This window comes from Narcine bancroftii, chromosome 3, assembly GCF_036971445.1.
Source record: "Narcine bancroftii isolate sNarBan1 chromosome 3, sNarBan1.hap1, whole genome shotgun sequence".
Classification (NCBI taxonomy): Eukaryota; Metazoa; Chordata; class Chondrichthyes; order Torpediniformes; family Narcinidae; genus Narcine; species Narcine bancroftii.
Genome location: NC_091471.1, coordinates 130202555 through 130215392, shown reverse-complemented (window position 1 = coordinate 130215392; position 12838 = coordinate 130202555).

Sequence of the window (12838 nt, the reverse complement as noted above, 5' to 3'; positions counted from 1 at the left end):
CTCCCATCCTGCCAAACACACTCTTGGTACTTACCCATGTGGCTGTAGAAAATGCTACATGTGCCCATACCTCCTCTCTCACTATCATTTGGGTCCCAAAACAGTCCTTCCAAGAGAAGCAGCATTTCACTTATGAATCTGCAGATGTCATTTACTGCATCAGGTGCGCCTGATGTAGCCTTCTCTACATCAGAGAAACTGGATGCAGACTGGGAGATCACTTCATTGAGCACCTTTGCTCTGTCTGCTGCAATAGTGAGGATCTCCCAGTGGTAGTCCATTTCAATTCCCCTTTCTATTCCCATACTGACATGACATGGTTTCATGCACTGCCAAAAGTGAGATCTCTTGCATACAGTTGCAGCAGAAGAAAAACAAAATTATTTCTGTTCCTTTCAACAACTATTAATTATTTTTTACTAAATATTATTTTCAAGTAATTGCATCTGTGTCTGAGATTTAAAAAAGTCAAATGTCTTGACTCATTTGAAGATGCAATTACCAAATGTAAACAATAGTACTAGACTTGGACAATAGTAGAAGTTCTTGGAAGCAGGATGCTGTCTCCAACCTTCTCTTCCCCACCTGGCTTTGTCTATCTATTATGCCCTCCTCCACTGGATACACCTATCGCTGGCTAGTTCCTGCTTCTCTGCTCCCACTTTCCCTTCTTGATCTCTCTCTGTCTCCATCTCGGGAGGCAAACTCTCGACAGACATTTACTACAAACCTAACAGCTTCCATAGTTACTTTGACTACACCTCTTCACATCCTGTCCCTGTAAGGTTTCTATTCCTGACTTGTAATTACTCAGTCTCTGTTACATCTGCTCCCAGGACACGGTCATCGATACAAGATCATTCAAAATGGCCTCCTTCAAAAAATATGGCTTCCCCTCCACTACCATAAACCCAGCTCTTACATATTCAACCTAGGAACCCTCCAACCACTAGGTGGCATTAACATCAACTTCTTCAGTTTCTGCGAGGCTCCCCACCTCCCTTCCTTGTCTCTCCCTTTCCCTATGTCTCCTTTGTCTCTCTCTCCCCTTTCCACCAGCTCTGCATTTATGAAGCTACTTCCCTTCCCTGATCAATCATCAGCTTTTCTCTTCTCTCCTTTTTATATTCACCTATGACATCTTGGCTCTTGGCTTGTTTTCCTTCCCCCTGCACTTTTGTCACTCTCCCACAGCTTTTTTTGTTCAGGTACTTGCCTGGTGTTTGCTCATACCTTAACAAAGGGCTCAAGACTGAAATGTTGGTTATACATCTTTGCCTCCCATGATGCCAAGGGATCTGCTGAGTTTCTCCAGTATTTTTATGCATTAACTACAATCACAGCATTTATAGACTTTATTGTTTTACTCCATTTTATCAAAAAGTACACATATTGCAATGAAATTAGTAGCTTTTTAGTACTCCGAAGAATGGGAAATGGTCTGATAAATTCATGCTAAAATTTTTTTTAGAAGCCTAGTTTTCAAACAAAACCTTAAATAAGAAGAAGAAAAAAAAGAAAGAAAAAAGGACAGAAAAGAGAAAAGATAAAGAAGAAAAAGGAATTGTCGAGATCTGGAATCCAATTAAAAAAGAGCCCAATTATTTTTGTCTAAATCTCAATAAATGGAAGAAAAATAAATAGAATAAATATGTATTCAACCCTACAAAATTCAGGTTCCCATACTTGCAAAAACAAGTTGTACATTTTCCTTAAATTGAAAGTGATTTTCTCCGGGGGACACAACTATGCATTTCAGTTTTCCAATGGGCTATTTCCAAGAGAGAATCAGATTTCCAGGTATCTGCAATACATTTCCTGGCCACTGCCAATGCAATTTTAAGTTACTCTAAATGATACTTAGGTCTTACAGCCACAAAATTTCCCAAGAGAAACAATTCTGGACTTAGAAATGGTTGTTACCCAATAATTTGATTTAGTAAAACTTACATTTTCCCAAAAGGGTTTCAATTGGGAATATAACCAGGTAGAAGAAAGTACTTGTTTCTTCCCCACATCTAAAATATATATCAGAAAAAATTAGAGGTTAATTTATGTAATTTTTCAGGGTAAGATATAGCTGATGCAAAAAATTATATTGCACCAGCCTATATCGTACATTAATTATATTAGTCATGCAATCATGACATGTGTTCGACCAGGTCTTATCATCAATACCAATATTCAAGTCTGATTCCCATCTTTGTTTTGATCTATATAACTCCTATTTAGGAGTATCTGATTAAAGTAAAGAAAACATAACTGATGTGAATTTCTTTGTGGTCCCCTTTCAACTTAGAATCTCCATTTCATTGCACTCTGGCAACATCTTATGTCGATCCTAATTCTACTCTGAGAAAAGCTCTTAATTAGAAGTAATGGAAGATTGTATTGTTATAAATATTGTATTTATGTTTTAAATTATTCAAATGAAATTAATTGCCCTTGTACATAATAATCTTTTACATAGCTGATCCTTTAATGGAATTAGGCATGTAGAATTAAGTTATCCATAGTTAAAGGAATTAGCGGGGTTTTGGCATTATTTTTTTCCTTGTTCCAATTAAATTATTCATTTTATACCAAATGCTCAAAATGTGTTTTATTATTGGTGATACTTTCTTTTCCAGTAAAAATAAAACTAATAGGCCAATTATATACAAATTCTTCTGCCACTCTCTCCCCTACTTTGTACAGTTCAATTTCTACCCATAAAGGCTCGTCTCTCCCATCAAAGAGGGAAGTGACAAATTTCATCTAGGCTTCTAAATCATAGTATTTAATGTTTGGAAGATGTAATTATCCAATATCGTATTTCCAAGTTAATTTTTTTCATGGAGATTCTAGAAAACTTTCCATAAAAAATTCGTAATGAATTTATTCAAATTTTGAAAGAATTTCTCTGGTAGTGGTATCAGAAGAGACTGGAAGAGGTACTGTAAATGAGCAAATATGTTCATTTTAATACAATTCACTCTACCAATCAATATTATCGGGAGAGTTACCAGTTTAGAAACAATATTGTCCACTTCTGTGTGAACCTTCTGCATTTCGCCTATTTCTAAGCATTCGTACCTCATGAGCTTGGAATGACTAATCTGTCCTTATACAGGTGCTCCTCAATTTACAATGAGGTTGCATTCCAGCAAACCCATCGTAAATGGAAAAATCACGTCAAAAAAGAATATCACACATACCATTTTTTTATATTTAAATTTTGAATACCTTTATTCCACACTGAAGAAAACCATCAACATAGGCAGCTGAAAACAAAATGGACATGAAAAATGTTTAAAGCTTTGAAGTAAAATTAATTGATGGATGGTGAGGAGACATACATGGACATTTAGTGACCTGAGAGGTTGTTTATACTGCACTCATTCACGTGATCACTATAGAGACTGCAAGCGTGGTTGAGTCAGCATCGCAAGATAGTATGCTGAACTATACTTTTGTGCGATACTACCATCGCCCAGCATTGTGAGGGACTAATGTACCGCATATTGCAAGTACGGGAACAAAACGGAATTTGAAATTGAAAGTATGGTTTTGAACCATCGTAACTTTGAAAAATTGTAAGTCGGACCATCATAAGTAGGGGAGCACTTGTATGTGCAATTCTAATTTTCTACCATCCTGCTTCCAAGAACTTCTACTATTGTCCAAGTCTAGTACTATTGTTTACATTTGGTAATAACATCTTCAAATGAGTCAAGACATTTGACTTTTTTTAAATCTCAGACACAGATGCAATTACTTGAAAATAATATTTAGTAAAAATAATTAATAGTTGTTGAAAGGAATAGAAATAATTTTGTTTTTCTTCTGCTGCAACTATATGCTAGAGAATTTTCACTGTCTGTGGGAAATAAAGAACTGATAAATTGAGCCTGTTTTTCTGAAATTTCATCTAATCATGAAGTCTAGAAATTTGACTGCAACTTCTTTGTTGTGTCAAAGTTGATCCCCTCAAAATATGTGAAACTAGTCCAAATTGAGTCACAGGGCCTCAAATTCAGAATTTTTAAAATACATCCTGGGCAATTCCATACTTGTCCACACTCCAGCTCCCAACATTTTTCTATACTGCCATTGTAGAAGGCTGTCACCTTGAAGCCATGATCCTGGTGGCAGCCAGACAGCAGCAAAACACATTGTGATTGTCGTGAAGGAGTGAGAGATTCCTTCAGGGGAGCTCTGTGATTTTGTGAAAGGCACACTGAGGAGGTCATAGGTAAGATTTATCTGGGTGGGAGGTTTTAGATCTGCTAGGACCAATGTAGGAAGAGCCTAGGAGCTGAGCTGGTTCCATTCGTCTCCTTAAGAAGTGATAATTCATTGAATGAATGAACAATGCACAGAATGGTTCACCCATTGTCAGGCATGTATGGGCTGATAAGGCTTTGAGGATATCTATGGGGAATTATCTTCCTGATACAGAGTTTGGAATAAAACACTTGCTTTCAAGTGGCTGGTGTGGACCATGTGGCTGATGTGGCTTGTCCACATGCACTGGTATTGATTTGTACCTGGGCTGCACTAACTACTACAGTAACCATGTAGCTACATGTTGGATGGAGTCTCCAAAAATATACTTCTCTATTTTCCTAAATATTCCACTTTAAAGAAGAAAGTCTGCACCAGTACATCACAGTTGCACATGAGAATCCAAAGAAATTTACAACAATGAAGGTCAGAGATAAACCTGCAGATTTGAATTACTGATTGTTTATTGTTCAAGGGTTCAGTAAAAACAGAGTTTACATTTAAGGTTTAGTCTTAAATCATTTTCAGGATCTGAATTTAACAGCAATGAAGGAAATGCATGCCTGAACTCACGGACTGATTAAAGCACTCAATGGGTAAATGTGTCATGTCATTTTCTCCCTGCCAAAATAACATATTAATAAATCACTATCCACTTCAACAGCTGCACGATATAATTTGCACTGTTATCGACCTGTTCCTCTGTTGGATTTTTTTTTCTCATGTTGTCATTTCTGCTTTAGTTTGAAAGAAAGGGTAACATATGACAGATAGCTCTGTTTCATCCCCTGATGTGTCATGTACAAATGACAAGAGAAAAGATATAAATAGTGAAAAAGCTTCTAGGACTGCTCAGTAAAGACAGATAAGGCAGATTTAAAGCAAAGTTAGGAGAATTAAATTAACTTTTAGTATGAAAATGCAGTAATTTTGTAAATCTGGCAATCTCAGGTGCTGGCAATGTGTAATGATTTTGTTTAAAGATGTATTTATCTAGAGGTTTTCCATTATATTTACAGTTATATTGTTCAGTATCCAATGAGCTGCCACAATTGAAATTTTCTGATCATATGCTACATCAAATAGAACAGATGTGAGGAAATCATGTGATGGAGTAGTGACCAGTAAGAAAATACCAGCCCTCTCCAGAAAAGTTTAAAAAAGTAAAGAATAAGCAAAGCCACAAACACAGAAACCATAACAAATTAAAAATAAAAGTGTGGAGAAAATGGCAGTAAAGAAAGAAAAACCAAAAACAACAGGAAGAAAAGAAAAAGGAAAGATGTCGGAAGAGAAAGGTGAAGGCCTTACCTGTATGAGGAGGCCCGCCGTGGAGAGAGAAGGCCGCTCCCTGAGGTCAGTGGAAACCCCGAACACAGAACTACAAAGATGGCTCACGGAGCCAAACAAAAGTGCGCAACCGCGCATGTGCGATGCACAAGACAAAAACAACACTGAAGGGAAGGGGACCAGTTGAATAGCAAATCTCCACAGCTGAAACAGTCAAGTATAACACGACAGCAAGACTCCCAACAGGAAAACATAGAAAATAATGGGAACAAGAAGGAAGAGAATAAAAAAAGGAAATCAGAGAAACAACAGATGACCAACCCAGAGGAAGAAGACCAACACCCAGACACCTTTAATAAAAATAATAAAGCAAAAATACCCAACAAAATAAAATCAACAACCCAACAAGAAAATCAGAAGAGACAGAGGTAACGGACACAGATCCTGGAGTGGACTCAGAAGAAGAGGAGGGAGAACATCAAACTCTACACAGAGAAATGGAAGATGAAGGGAAGGGACAATACATGGATAAAAAATGTTTTAAAGGGTATATGGAAACAGTAAAAGAATGGCTGACACAAGAATTCAGTGAAATAAAAAGAAGAATAAAAGGTACAGAAGAAAAAGTGAATAGATTAGATGTTCATGACAGAAATAGGAAAAAAGAGTAGAGAAGGTGGAAGAACGAGAAACAGCCATAGAAATGGAGGTAGATGACTTAAAAAAGAAATTAGAAGAATCTGATAAAAAAGTTAAAGAAACACAGGAGCTGTTAGCTCAGAAGATAGATATAATGGAAAACTATAATAGAAGAAACAATATTAAGATAGTGGGCCTTAAGGAAGATGAAGAAGTCAAAAATATGAAAGAATTTATAAAAGAATGGATCCCCAGGGTCCTAGGAATGCCAGAATTACAGAAAGGAATGGAAATACAAAGGGCACACAGAACATTAGTGCCTAAATCACAACCACAACAAAAACCAAGATCCATTCTTGTAAAATTCCTAAGATATATGACCAGAGAAAATATATTGGAGAAGGCAATGAAAAAAATAATAGAAGACAAAAAACCACTGGAATACAAATAATAAAAATTATTTCTATCCAAACACAAGTTTTGAACTCCTGAAGAAGAGGAAGGAGTTTAATGCAGCAAAAATGACCCTATGAAAAAAAGGTTATAAATCTATGTTAAAATATCCAGCGGTGCTTAAAATAGTTTTCCTGGGGCAGCAAAGCAAACTGTTCTCGGATCCGGACAAAGCACGAAAATTTGCAGAATACCTACAGAACAGACAGAGAGATGAAGAGATATAACAAGAACAAAAATGACAACAAAATATATATAAAGAAGAAGAATAAAGAATAAGTAGGAACTAAAAAGTGAAAGAAAGGGAAGAAAGGAAGTAAGGAGGGAATTAAGAGAGTGAGCTTTGTTATATATGAAGATTAAAATCTTTTCTGGGGTGCTGGGTGGGGAAGAATAACAGTCACTGCAAAATCAGCTGACGCTTGAGAGCGGGTTCGCAAATCCAAATGAAGAGGGGAGATGTGGTTGCCCAACAAGGGACAAAGGGCAACTCAGAGAGGAGAGGGACTATTGGGGTTAAAGGAATTTTAGATATGGAAATAGTGGAAATATTTTGTTTTAGAAATGTTGTCTTACAATGTGTTCAAAAAAAGTAAACAGAAATTGATAAGGGAAGGTGGTGATGAGGAAATGGAAAGGAAAGATAAACAAAGTATGAAATGTCCATGTTGAACTATTTGACTTTAAATATTAATGGAGTACATAACCAAATCAAAAGGAAGAAGCTGTTAAATTTACTGAAGAAAGAAAAAATTGATATAGCATTTGTGCAAGAAGCACATCTAACTGAAGTGGAACACTAGAAATTAAAGAGAGATTGGATAGGGCATGTAACAGCAGCATCATATCATTCAAAAGCCAGAGGAGTAGCTATATTAATCAATAAAAATGTACGAATCAAAATAGAATTGGAAATAATAGATCCAGCAGGGAGGTATGTAATGATAAAATGCCAGATATATTCAGAATTTTGGAATTTACTCAATGTATACGCACCTAATGAAGAAGATAAAAAAATTATGCAAGATATCTTTTTGAAGATCACAGATACGCAAGGGAATATACTAATAGGAGGGGATTTTAACCTTAATTTGGACTCAAACATGGATAAAACTGGAAAAAAGGCTAACAGAAAGAACAAAGTAACTAAATTTATAATTAAATCGATGCAAGAAATGCAACTTTTGGATATATGGAGGAAACAACACCCAACGGAAAAGGAATATTCATATTATTCTAGTAGACATAAAACATACTCAAGGATAGACCTATCCCTGTTATCAGCCCACATTCAAGGAAGAGTTAAGAAAACGGAATATAAAGCTAGATTGTTATTGGATCACTCATGCCTGTTATTGGCAATAGAGCTAGAGGACATCCCACCAAAAATGTATAGATGGAGATTAAACTCCATGGTACTTAAAAGACAGGATTTTAGAGAATTCATTGAGCAACAAATTAAAATGTACTTTGAAATAAATACGGAATCAGTGAAAATAAATGTATACTATGGGATGCAATGAAAGCATTAATCAGAGGACAGATAATAAGTTACGTAATTAAGATGAAGAAGGATTACAATTGAGAAACAGTTGGAAAAGGAAATAACAAATACAGAAAAAGAATTAGCAATAAAAGAAGATACAACTAAAAGAAGAGAATTGACAGACAAGAAAATAAAATATGAAACACTACAAACATAAAAGGTGGAGAAGAACATAATGAAGACAAAACAGAAATATTATGAGCTAGGAGAAAAAAAAACACACAAAATACTAGCGTGGCAGCTTAAGACAGAACAAACTAAAAGAACGGTATTGGCATCAAGGAAAAATGACAAACAAATTACACATAACCCAACGGAGATCAACGAAAACTTCAGGAAATTCTACGAACAACTATATTAAACTGAAAACGAAGGGAAAGAAGACAAAATAGATGAATTTCTAACTAAAATTGAACTACCGAAATTACAAACAGAGGAGCAAAATAAATTAATAAAACCATTTGAAATAGAAGAAATACAGGAGATATTAAAAAAAACTACCGAACAATAAACACCGGGAGAGGATAGACTCCCAATAGAATTCTATAAAACATTTAAAGACTTATTAATTCCTCCTCTCTTGGAAGTAATGAACCAGATTTAAAAAACACAACACATACCAGATTCATGCAAAACAGCAATAATTACAGTAATACCAAAGACGGGGAAAGATCCACTAACACCAGCATCGTATAGACCAATATCTCTACTTAACACAGATTATAAGATAATAGCTAAACTATTAGCAAACAGATTGGCCGACTGTGTACCAAAAATAGTAAAACTAGACCAAACTGGATTTATTAAAAAAAGACGAACAATGGACAATATCTGTAAATTCATTAACTTAATCCATGCAGTACAAGGAAACAAAACTCCAACAGTTGCACTTGCTTTAGACGCAGAGAAAGCCTTTGACAGAGTAGAATGGAATTATTTATTCAAAGTACTTCAAAAATTCAACCTACCAGAGATATATATTAATTGGATTAAAGCATTATATAAGGGACCATTGGCGAAAGTGACAGTAAATGGATATATATCAAACCAATTTAAATTAAGCAGATCAACAAGGCAGGGATGTCTACTCTCTCCCTCACTGTTCGCGTTAGCTGTAGAACCACTAGCAGAACTGATAAGAACAGAAAATAAAATGAGGGATAAAAATAAAAGAGAAGGAATATAAAATCAGTCTATTTGCAGATGACGTTATAATATACTTAACAGAACCAGAAATATCAATAAAAGAATTACATAAGAAATTGAAGGAATATGGAGAAGTACTGGGGTACAAGATCAATGCAAATAAAAGTGAAGCAATGCCAATGAATAATATGGATTTCACAAAGTTTAAGAAAGAATCACCATTTAGATAGCAAACACAAGCAATTCGATACCTAGGTATACAACTAAATAATAATCTTGGCCATCTATATAAACTAAATTATCAGCCATTAATGAAAAAAATTACAAGATGACTTAGAGCACTGGAAATACTTACCACTAACACTGATAGGAAGGATGAACTGTATTAAAATGAACATCTTCCCAAGGATACAATACTTATTTCAATCATTACCAATTCACCTAACAGAGAAATTCTTCAAGGAGCTAAAGAAAATAATAAGGAAAATCTTATGGAAAGGGGGGAAACCGAGGATAGCACTAGATAAATTAACAGAATGGTACAAACAAGGAGCCTTACAGCTACCAAACTTTAAGAATTATTATAGAGCAGCACAATTAATATACCTATCAGATTTTTATCAAACAAGGGAAAAACCAGATTGGACCAGATTAGAATAAAATAAATTATCAGCTACCAAAATTAATATTGACACAAAATCATCTAATCCCTTTCACAATAAATAATCTTTCCTTTAGAGAATGGGAGAGAAAAGGGATCAAAAGAATAGAAAATTGTTTTTCGGGAAATAAATTATGTTTTGAACAAATGAAGGACAAATATAATATAACTCACGATAAAAGGTTTGCATACCACCAACTGGAAACCTACTTGAAGGACAAATTGGGAAACAGTCTGAGGTTACCAGAAGGAAGCAATTTTGAATATGTGATTACAGACACAATGATAATTTAAAAAATTATAACAAACATGTACATCAAACTGCAAGAAAAGGAGAACGAGGAAACAAACTGTAAACCTAAACAAGAATGAGAACAAGATCTAAACAAAGATAAAGAATGAAACATGGGAAAATCTATACTCTGGAACTATGAGGAATACAATAAATATGAGGTTACGCATGATACAATATAATTGGTTACACAGGCTATACATCGCACCCCAAAAGTTAAATAAATGGGGCCCAACAGTATCAGACAGATGTTTTCGCTGTAAAAAGGAAACGGGAACAACAATACATGCAATTTGGACATGTGAGAAAGTGAAAAAATTTTTGGAAGATCTAAACCAGGTATTAAATAAAATCACAAAAAGCAATATACCAAAAAACCCAGAGATCTTCCTTCTAAGTAATATAAGAAATAAAGAATTTTGACTCGATTTGGATGGAGCACAAAAAAAAAATTATTATGATAGCCCTAGCTGTAGCAAAAAAATGTATTATGCCAACCTGGAAATTAGAAGACAACTTGAGAATACAATAATAGTACATAGAAATAAATAAATGTATTCCATTAGAAAAAGTAACATATAATTTAAGAAATAACATCACAATATTCGAACAAATATGGGAACCATACTTGAAATACAATAGAGAAATCCTACCATGGACGTCCACCACCTAAAATGACAGAAGGAGAAGACAATAAAATGAACTGACTCAATATATAAAAGTAACAGACAAAAATTTCTTGTTTATTTTTATTAAGTGACGACATTGTTTAACGGGTTGAATGTATCTTATAGATTGAACTTTGAATAAATGGGAAGGGGGAGAGGGAGGGAGGGAAGGGAGGGGGGAAAAGGGGAGAAAATGACACTATATATTCAAGAGAAAAATGTCTGTATGTATTGGTCAGTATGGTTTATAGTGTTAAAAATAAAAAAAATTAAAAAAATAGAAAAGATGCAGTGTGCAAACCCATATTTACTGAATAAAATTAACTTTTTAAGTAGCATGATGGCATAACAATTTAGAGGCTGTTGACTAAAAATAATTCGGAGATAAGTGTTCAAGCCCCACCATATGGACTCTACAATGGCCCTCCTGGTCTGGCTGCTGCCTTACAGCTTTAATGGTACAGGTTCAATCATGACCTCTGGTGCTGTTTGAGGGGAATTTACATCAACTCTCTCTGATCCTGAGGGATTCCTTTGGGTCCTCTGGTTTCTTCCCATATCCAGAAGGGATCTGCATTGGTAGGCTCTGTGTTCTGGTATCTACTAGAACCTGGGTTGGAGTTGATAGAAATAAAGACTCTATAGAAATAAGGACTCAAACCGAAAACGTTGGTTAGCTCTTGCTTTCTGTGGATACTGCACACCTTGCTGAGTTTCTCAGCACTTTTGTGCATTAAAGTTTATAAAATTATGGAATAATAGCTTATAGGGAAAAACATAGGAACATAGGAAGTAGGAATAGGAGTAGGCCAAAAATGGCCCTTCGAGCCTGCTCCGCCATTCAATACGATCATGGCTGCTCTGAGCTGGCATAGACTCGGTAAAAATCTATGAAAAAAATTAAAATGGTGAGTGGAAAATTTAAATTTTGACAAATGAGCTAATTAAATAAGTTAGAATAACAATGATAGGATCATTAACCATGACCATAAAATTATTCTCTTTCATGGAAATAATCTGCTAGTTTTACCTGGTCTGTCCTACTTGTGTTTATCGTATGTGGTTGACTTGCTATAGGACAGAAAGGCTCAAAGCACCTACATTTCCTCAGGAGGCTGAGGAGGGCAAGGTTACAGGCCCCATCTTGACATGTTTTTACAGGAACACAACTAAAAATGTCCTGTCTGGCTGTATCATTGTCTGGTATAGAAGCTGCAAAGTATTGGACCAATTGTCAATACAAAAGATCATCAAATAGCTGAGAAGATTACTAGAATCTCACTATCCTCCATTGATGACATTTACTGGGAACATTGCTTAAATAGGGCTCAAAGAATTATTGAGGACCATTTCCATCAGCACCCAGTATCTTTGACCCGCTACCATCAAGATGGAGGTATAGTAGCATTAAATTCAGGACTGCCGGCTTGGGAAATGGCTTTTTCTCCCCATAGGCTGTGAAAATGATGAACGGTTTCATGTGACTGAGTAGACCATCCCAAAATATTTTAAATTCTAACTTCATGTAAATATGTAAATATTGTGTGTGTATGTGTGTGCCCTGTGGTCTGGAAGAATGCTGATTCGTTGGGTTGTATATGTACAGTCAGATGATAATGAACTTGACTCTCAGCTGTCCTATAACATTATTTAATTTCAGAGTGAACACAAATTAGCAATAAATGCTGACTGTGCCGGTGATTCCCGATTCTATTATTGAATATTGATGGCTTCCAGATCTAGACTGATCCAATTAAAATAACTATTGTCATCTTAAAGGGTCTGAAGTGGAAATAAATTGCCTTTATGACAATTGGGGCAGCACAGTTGGTGTGGCGGTTAGCTTAATGCCTTTGCAGAGCCAGTGATCAAATTCC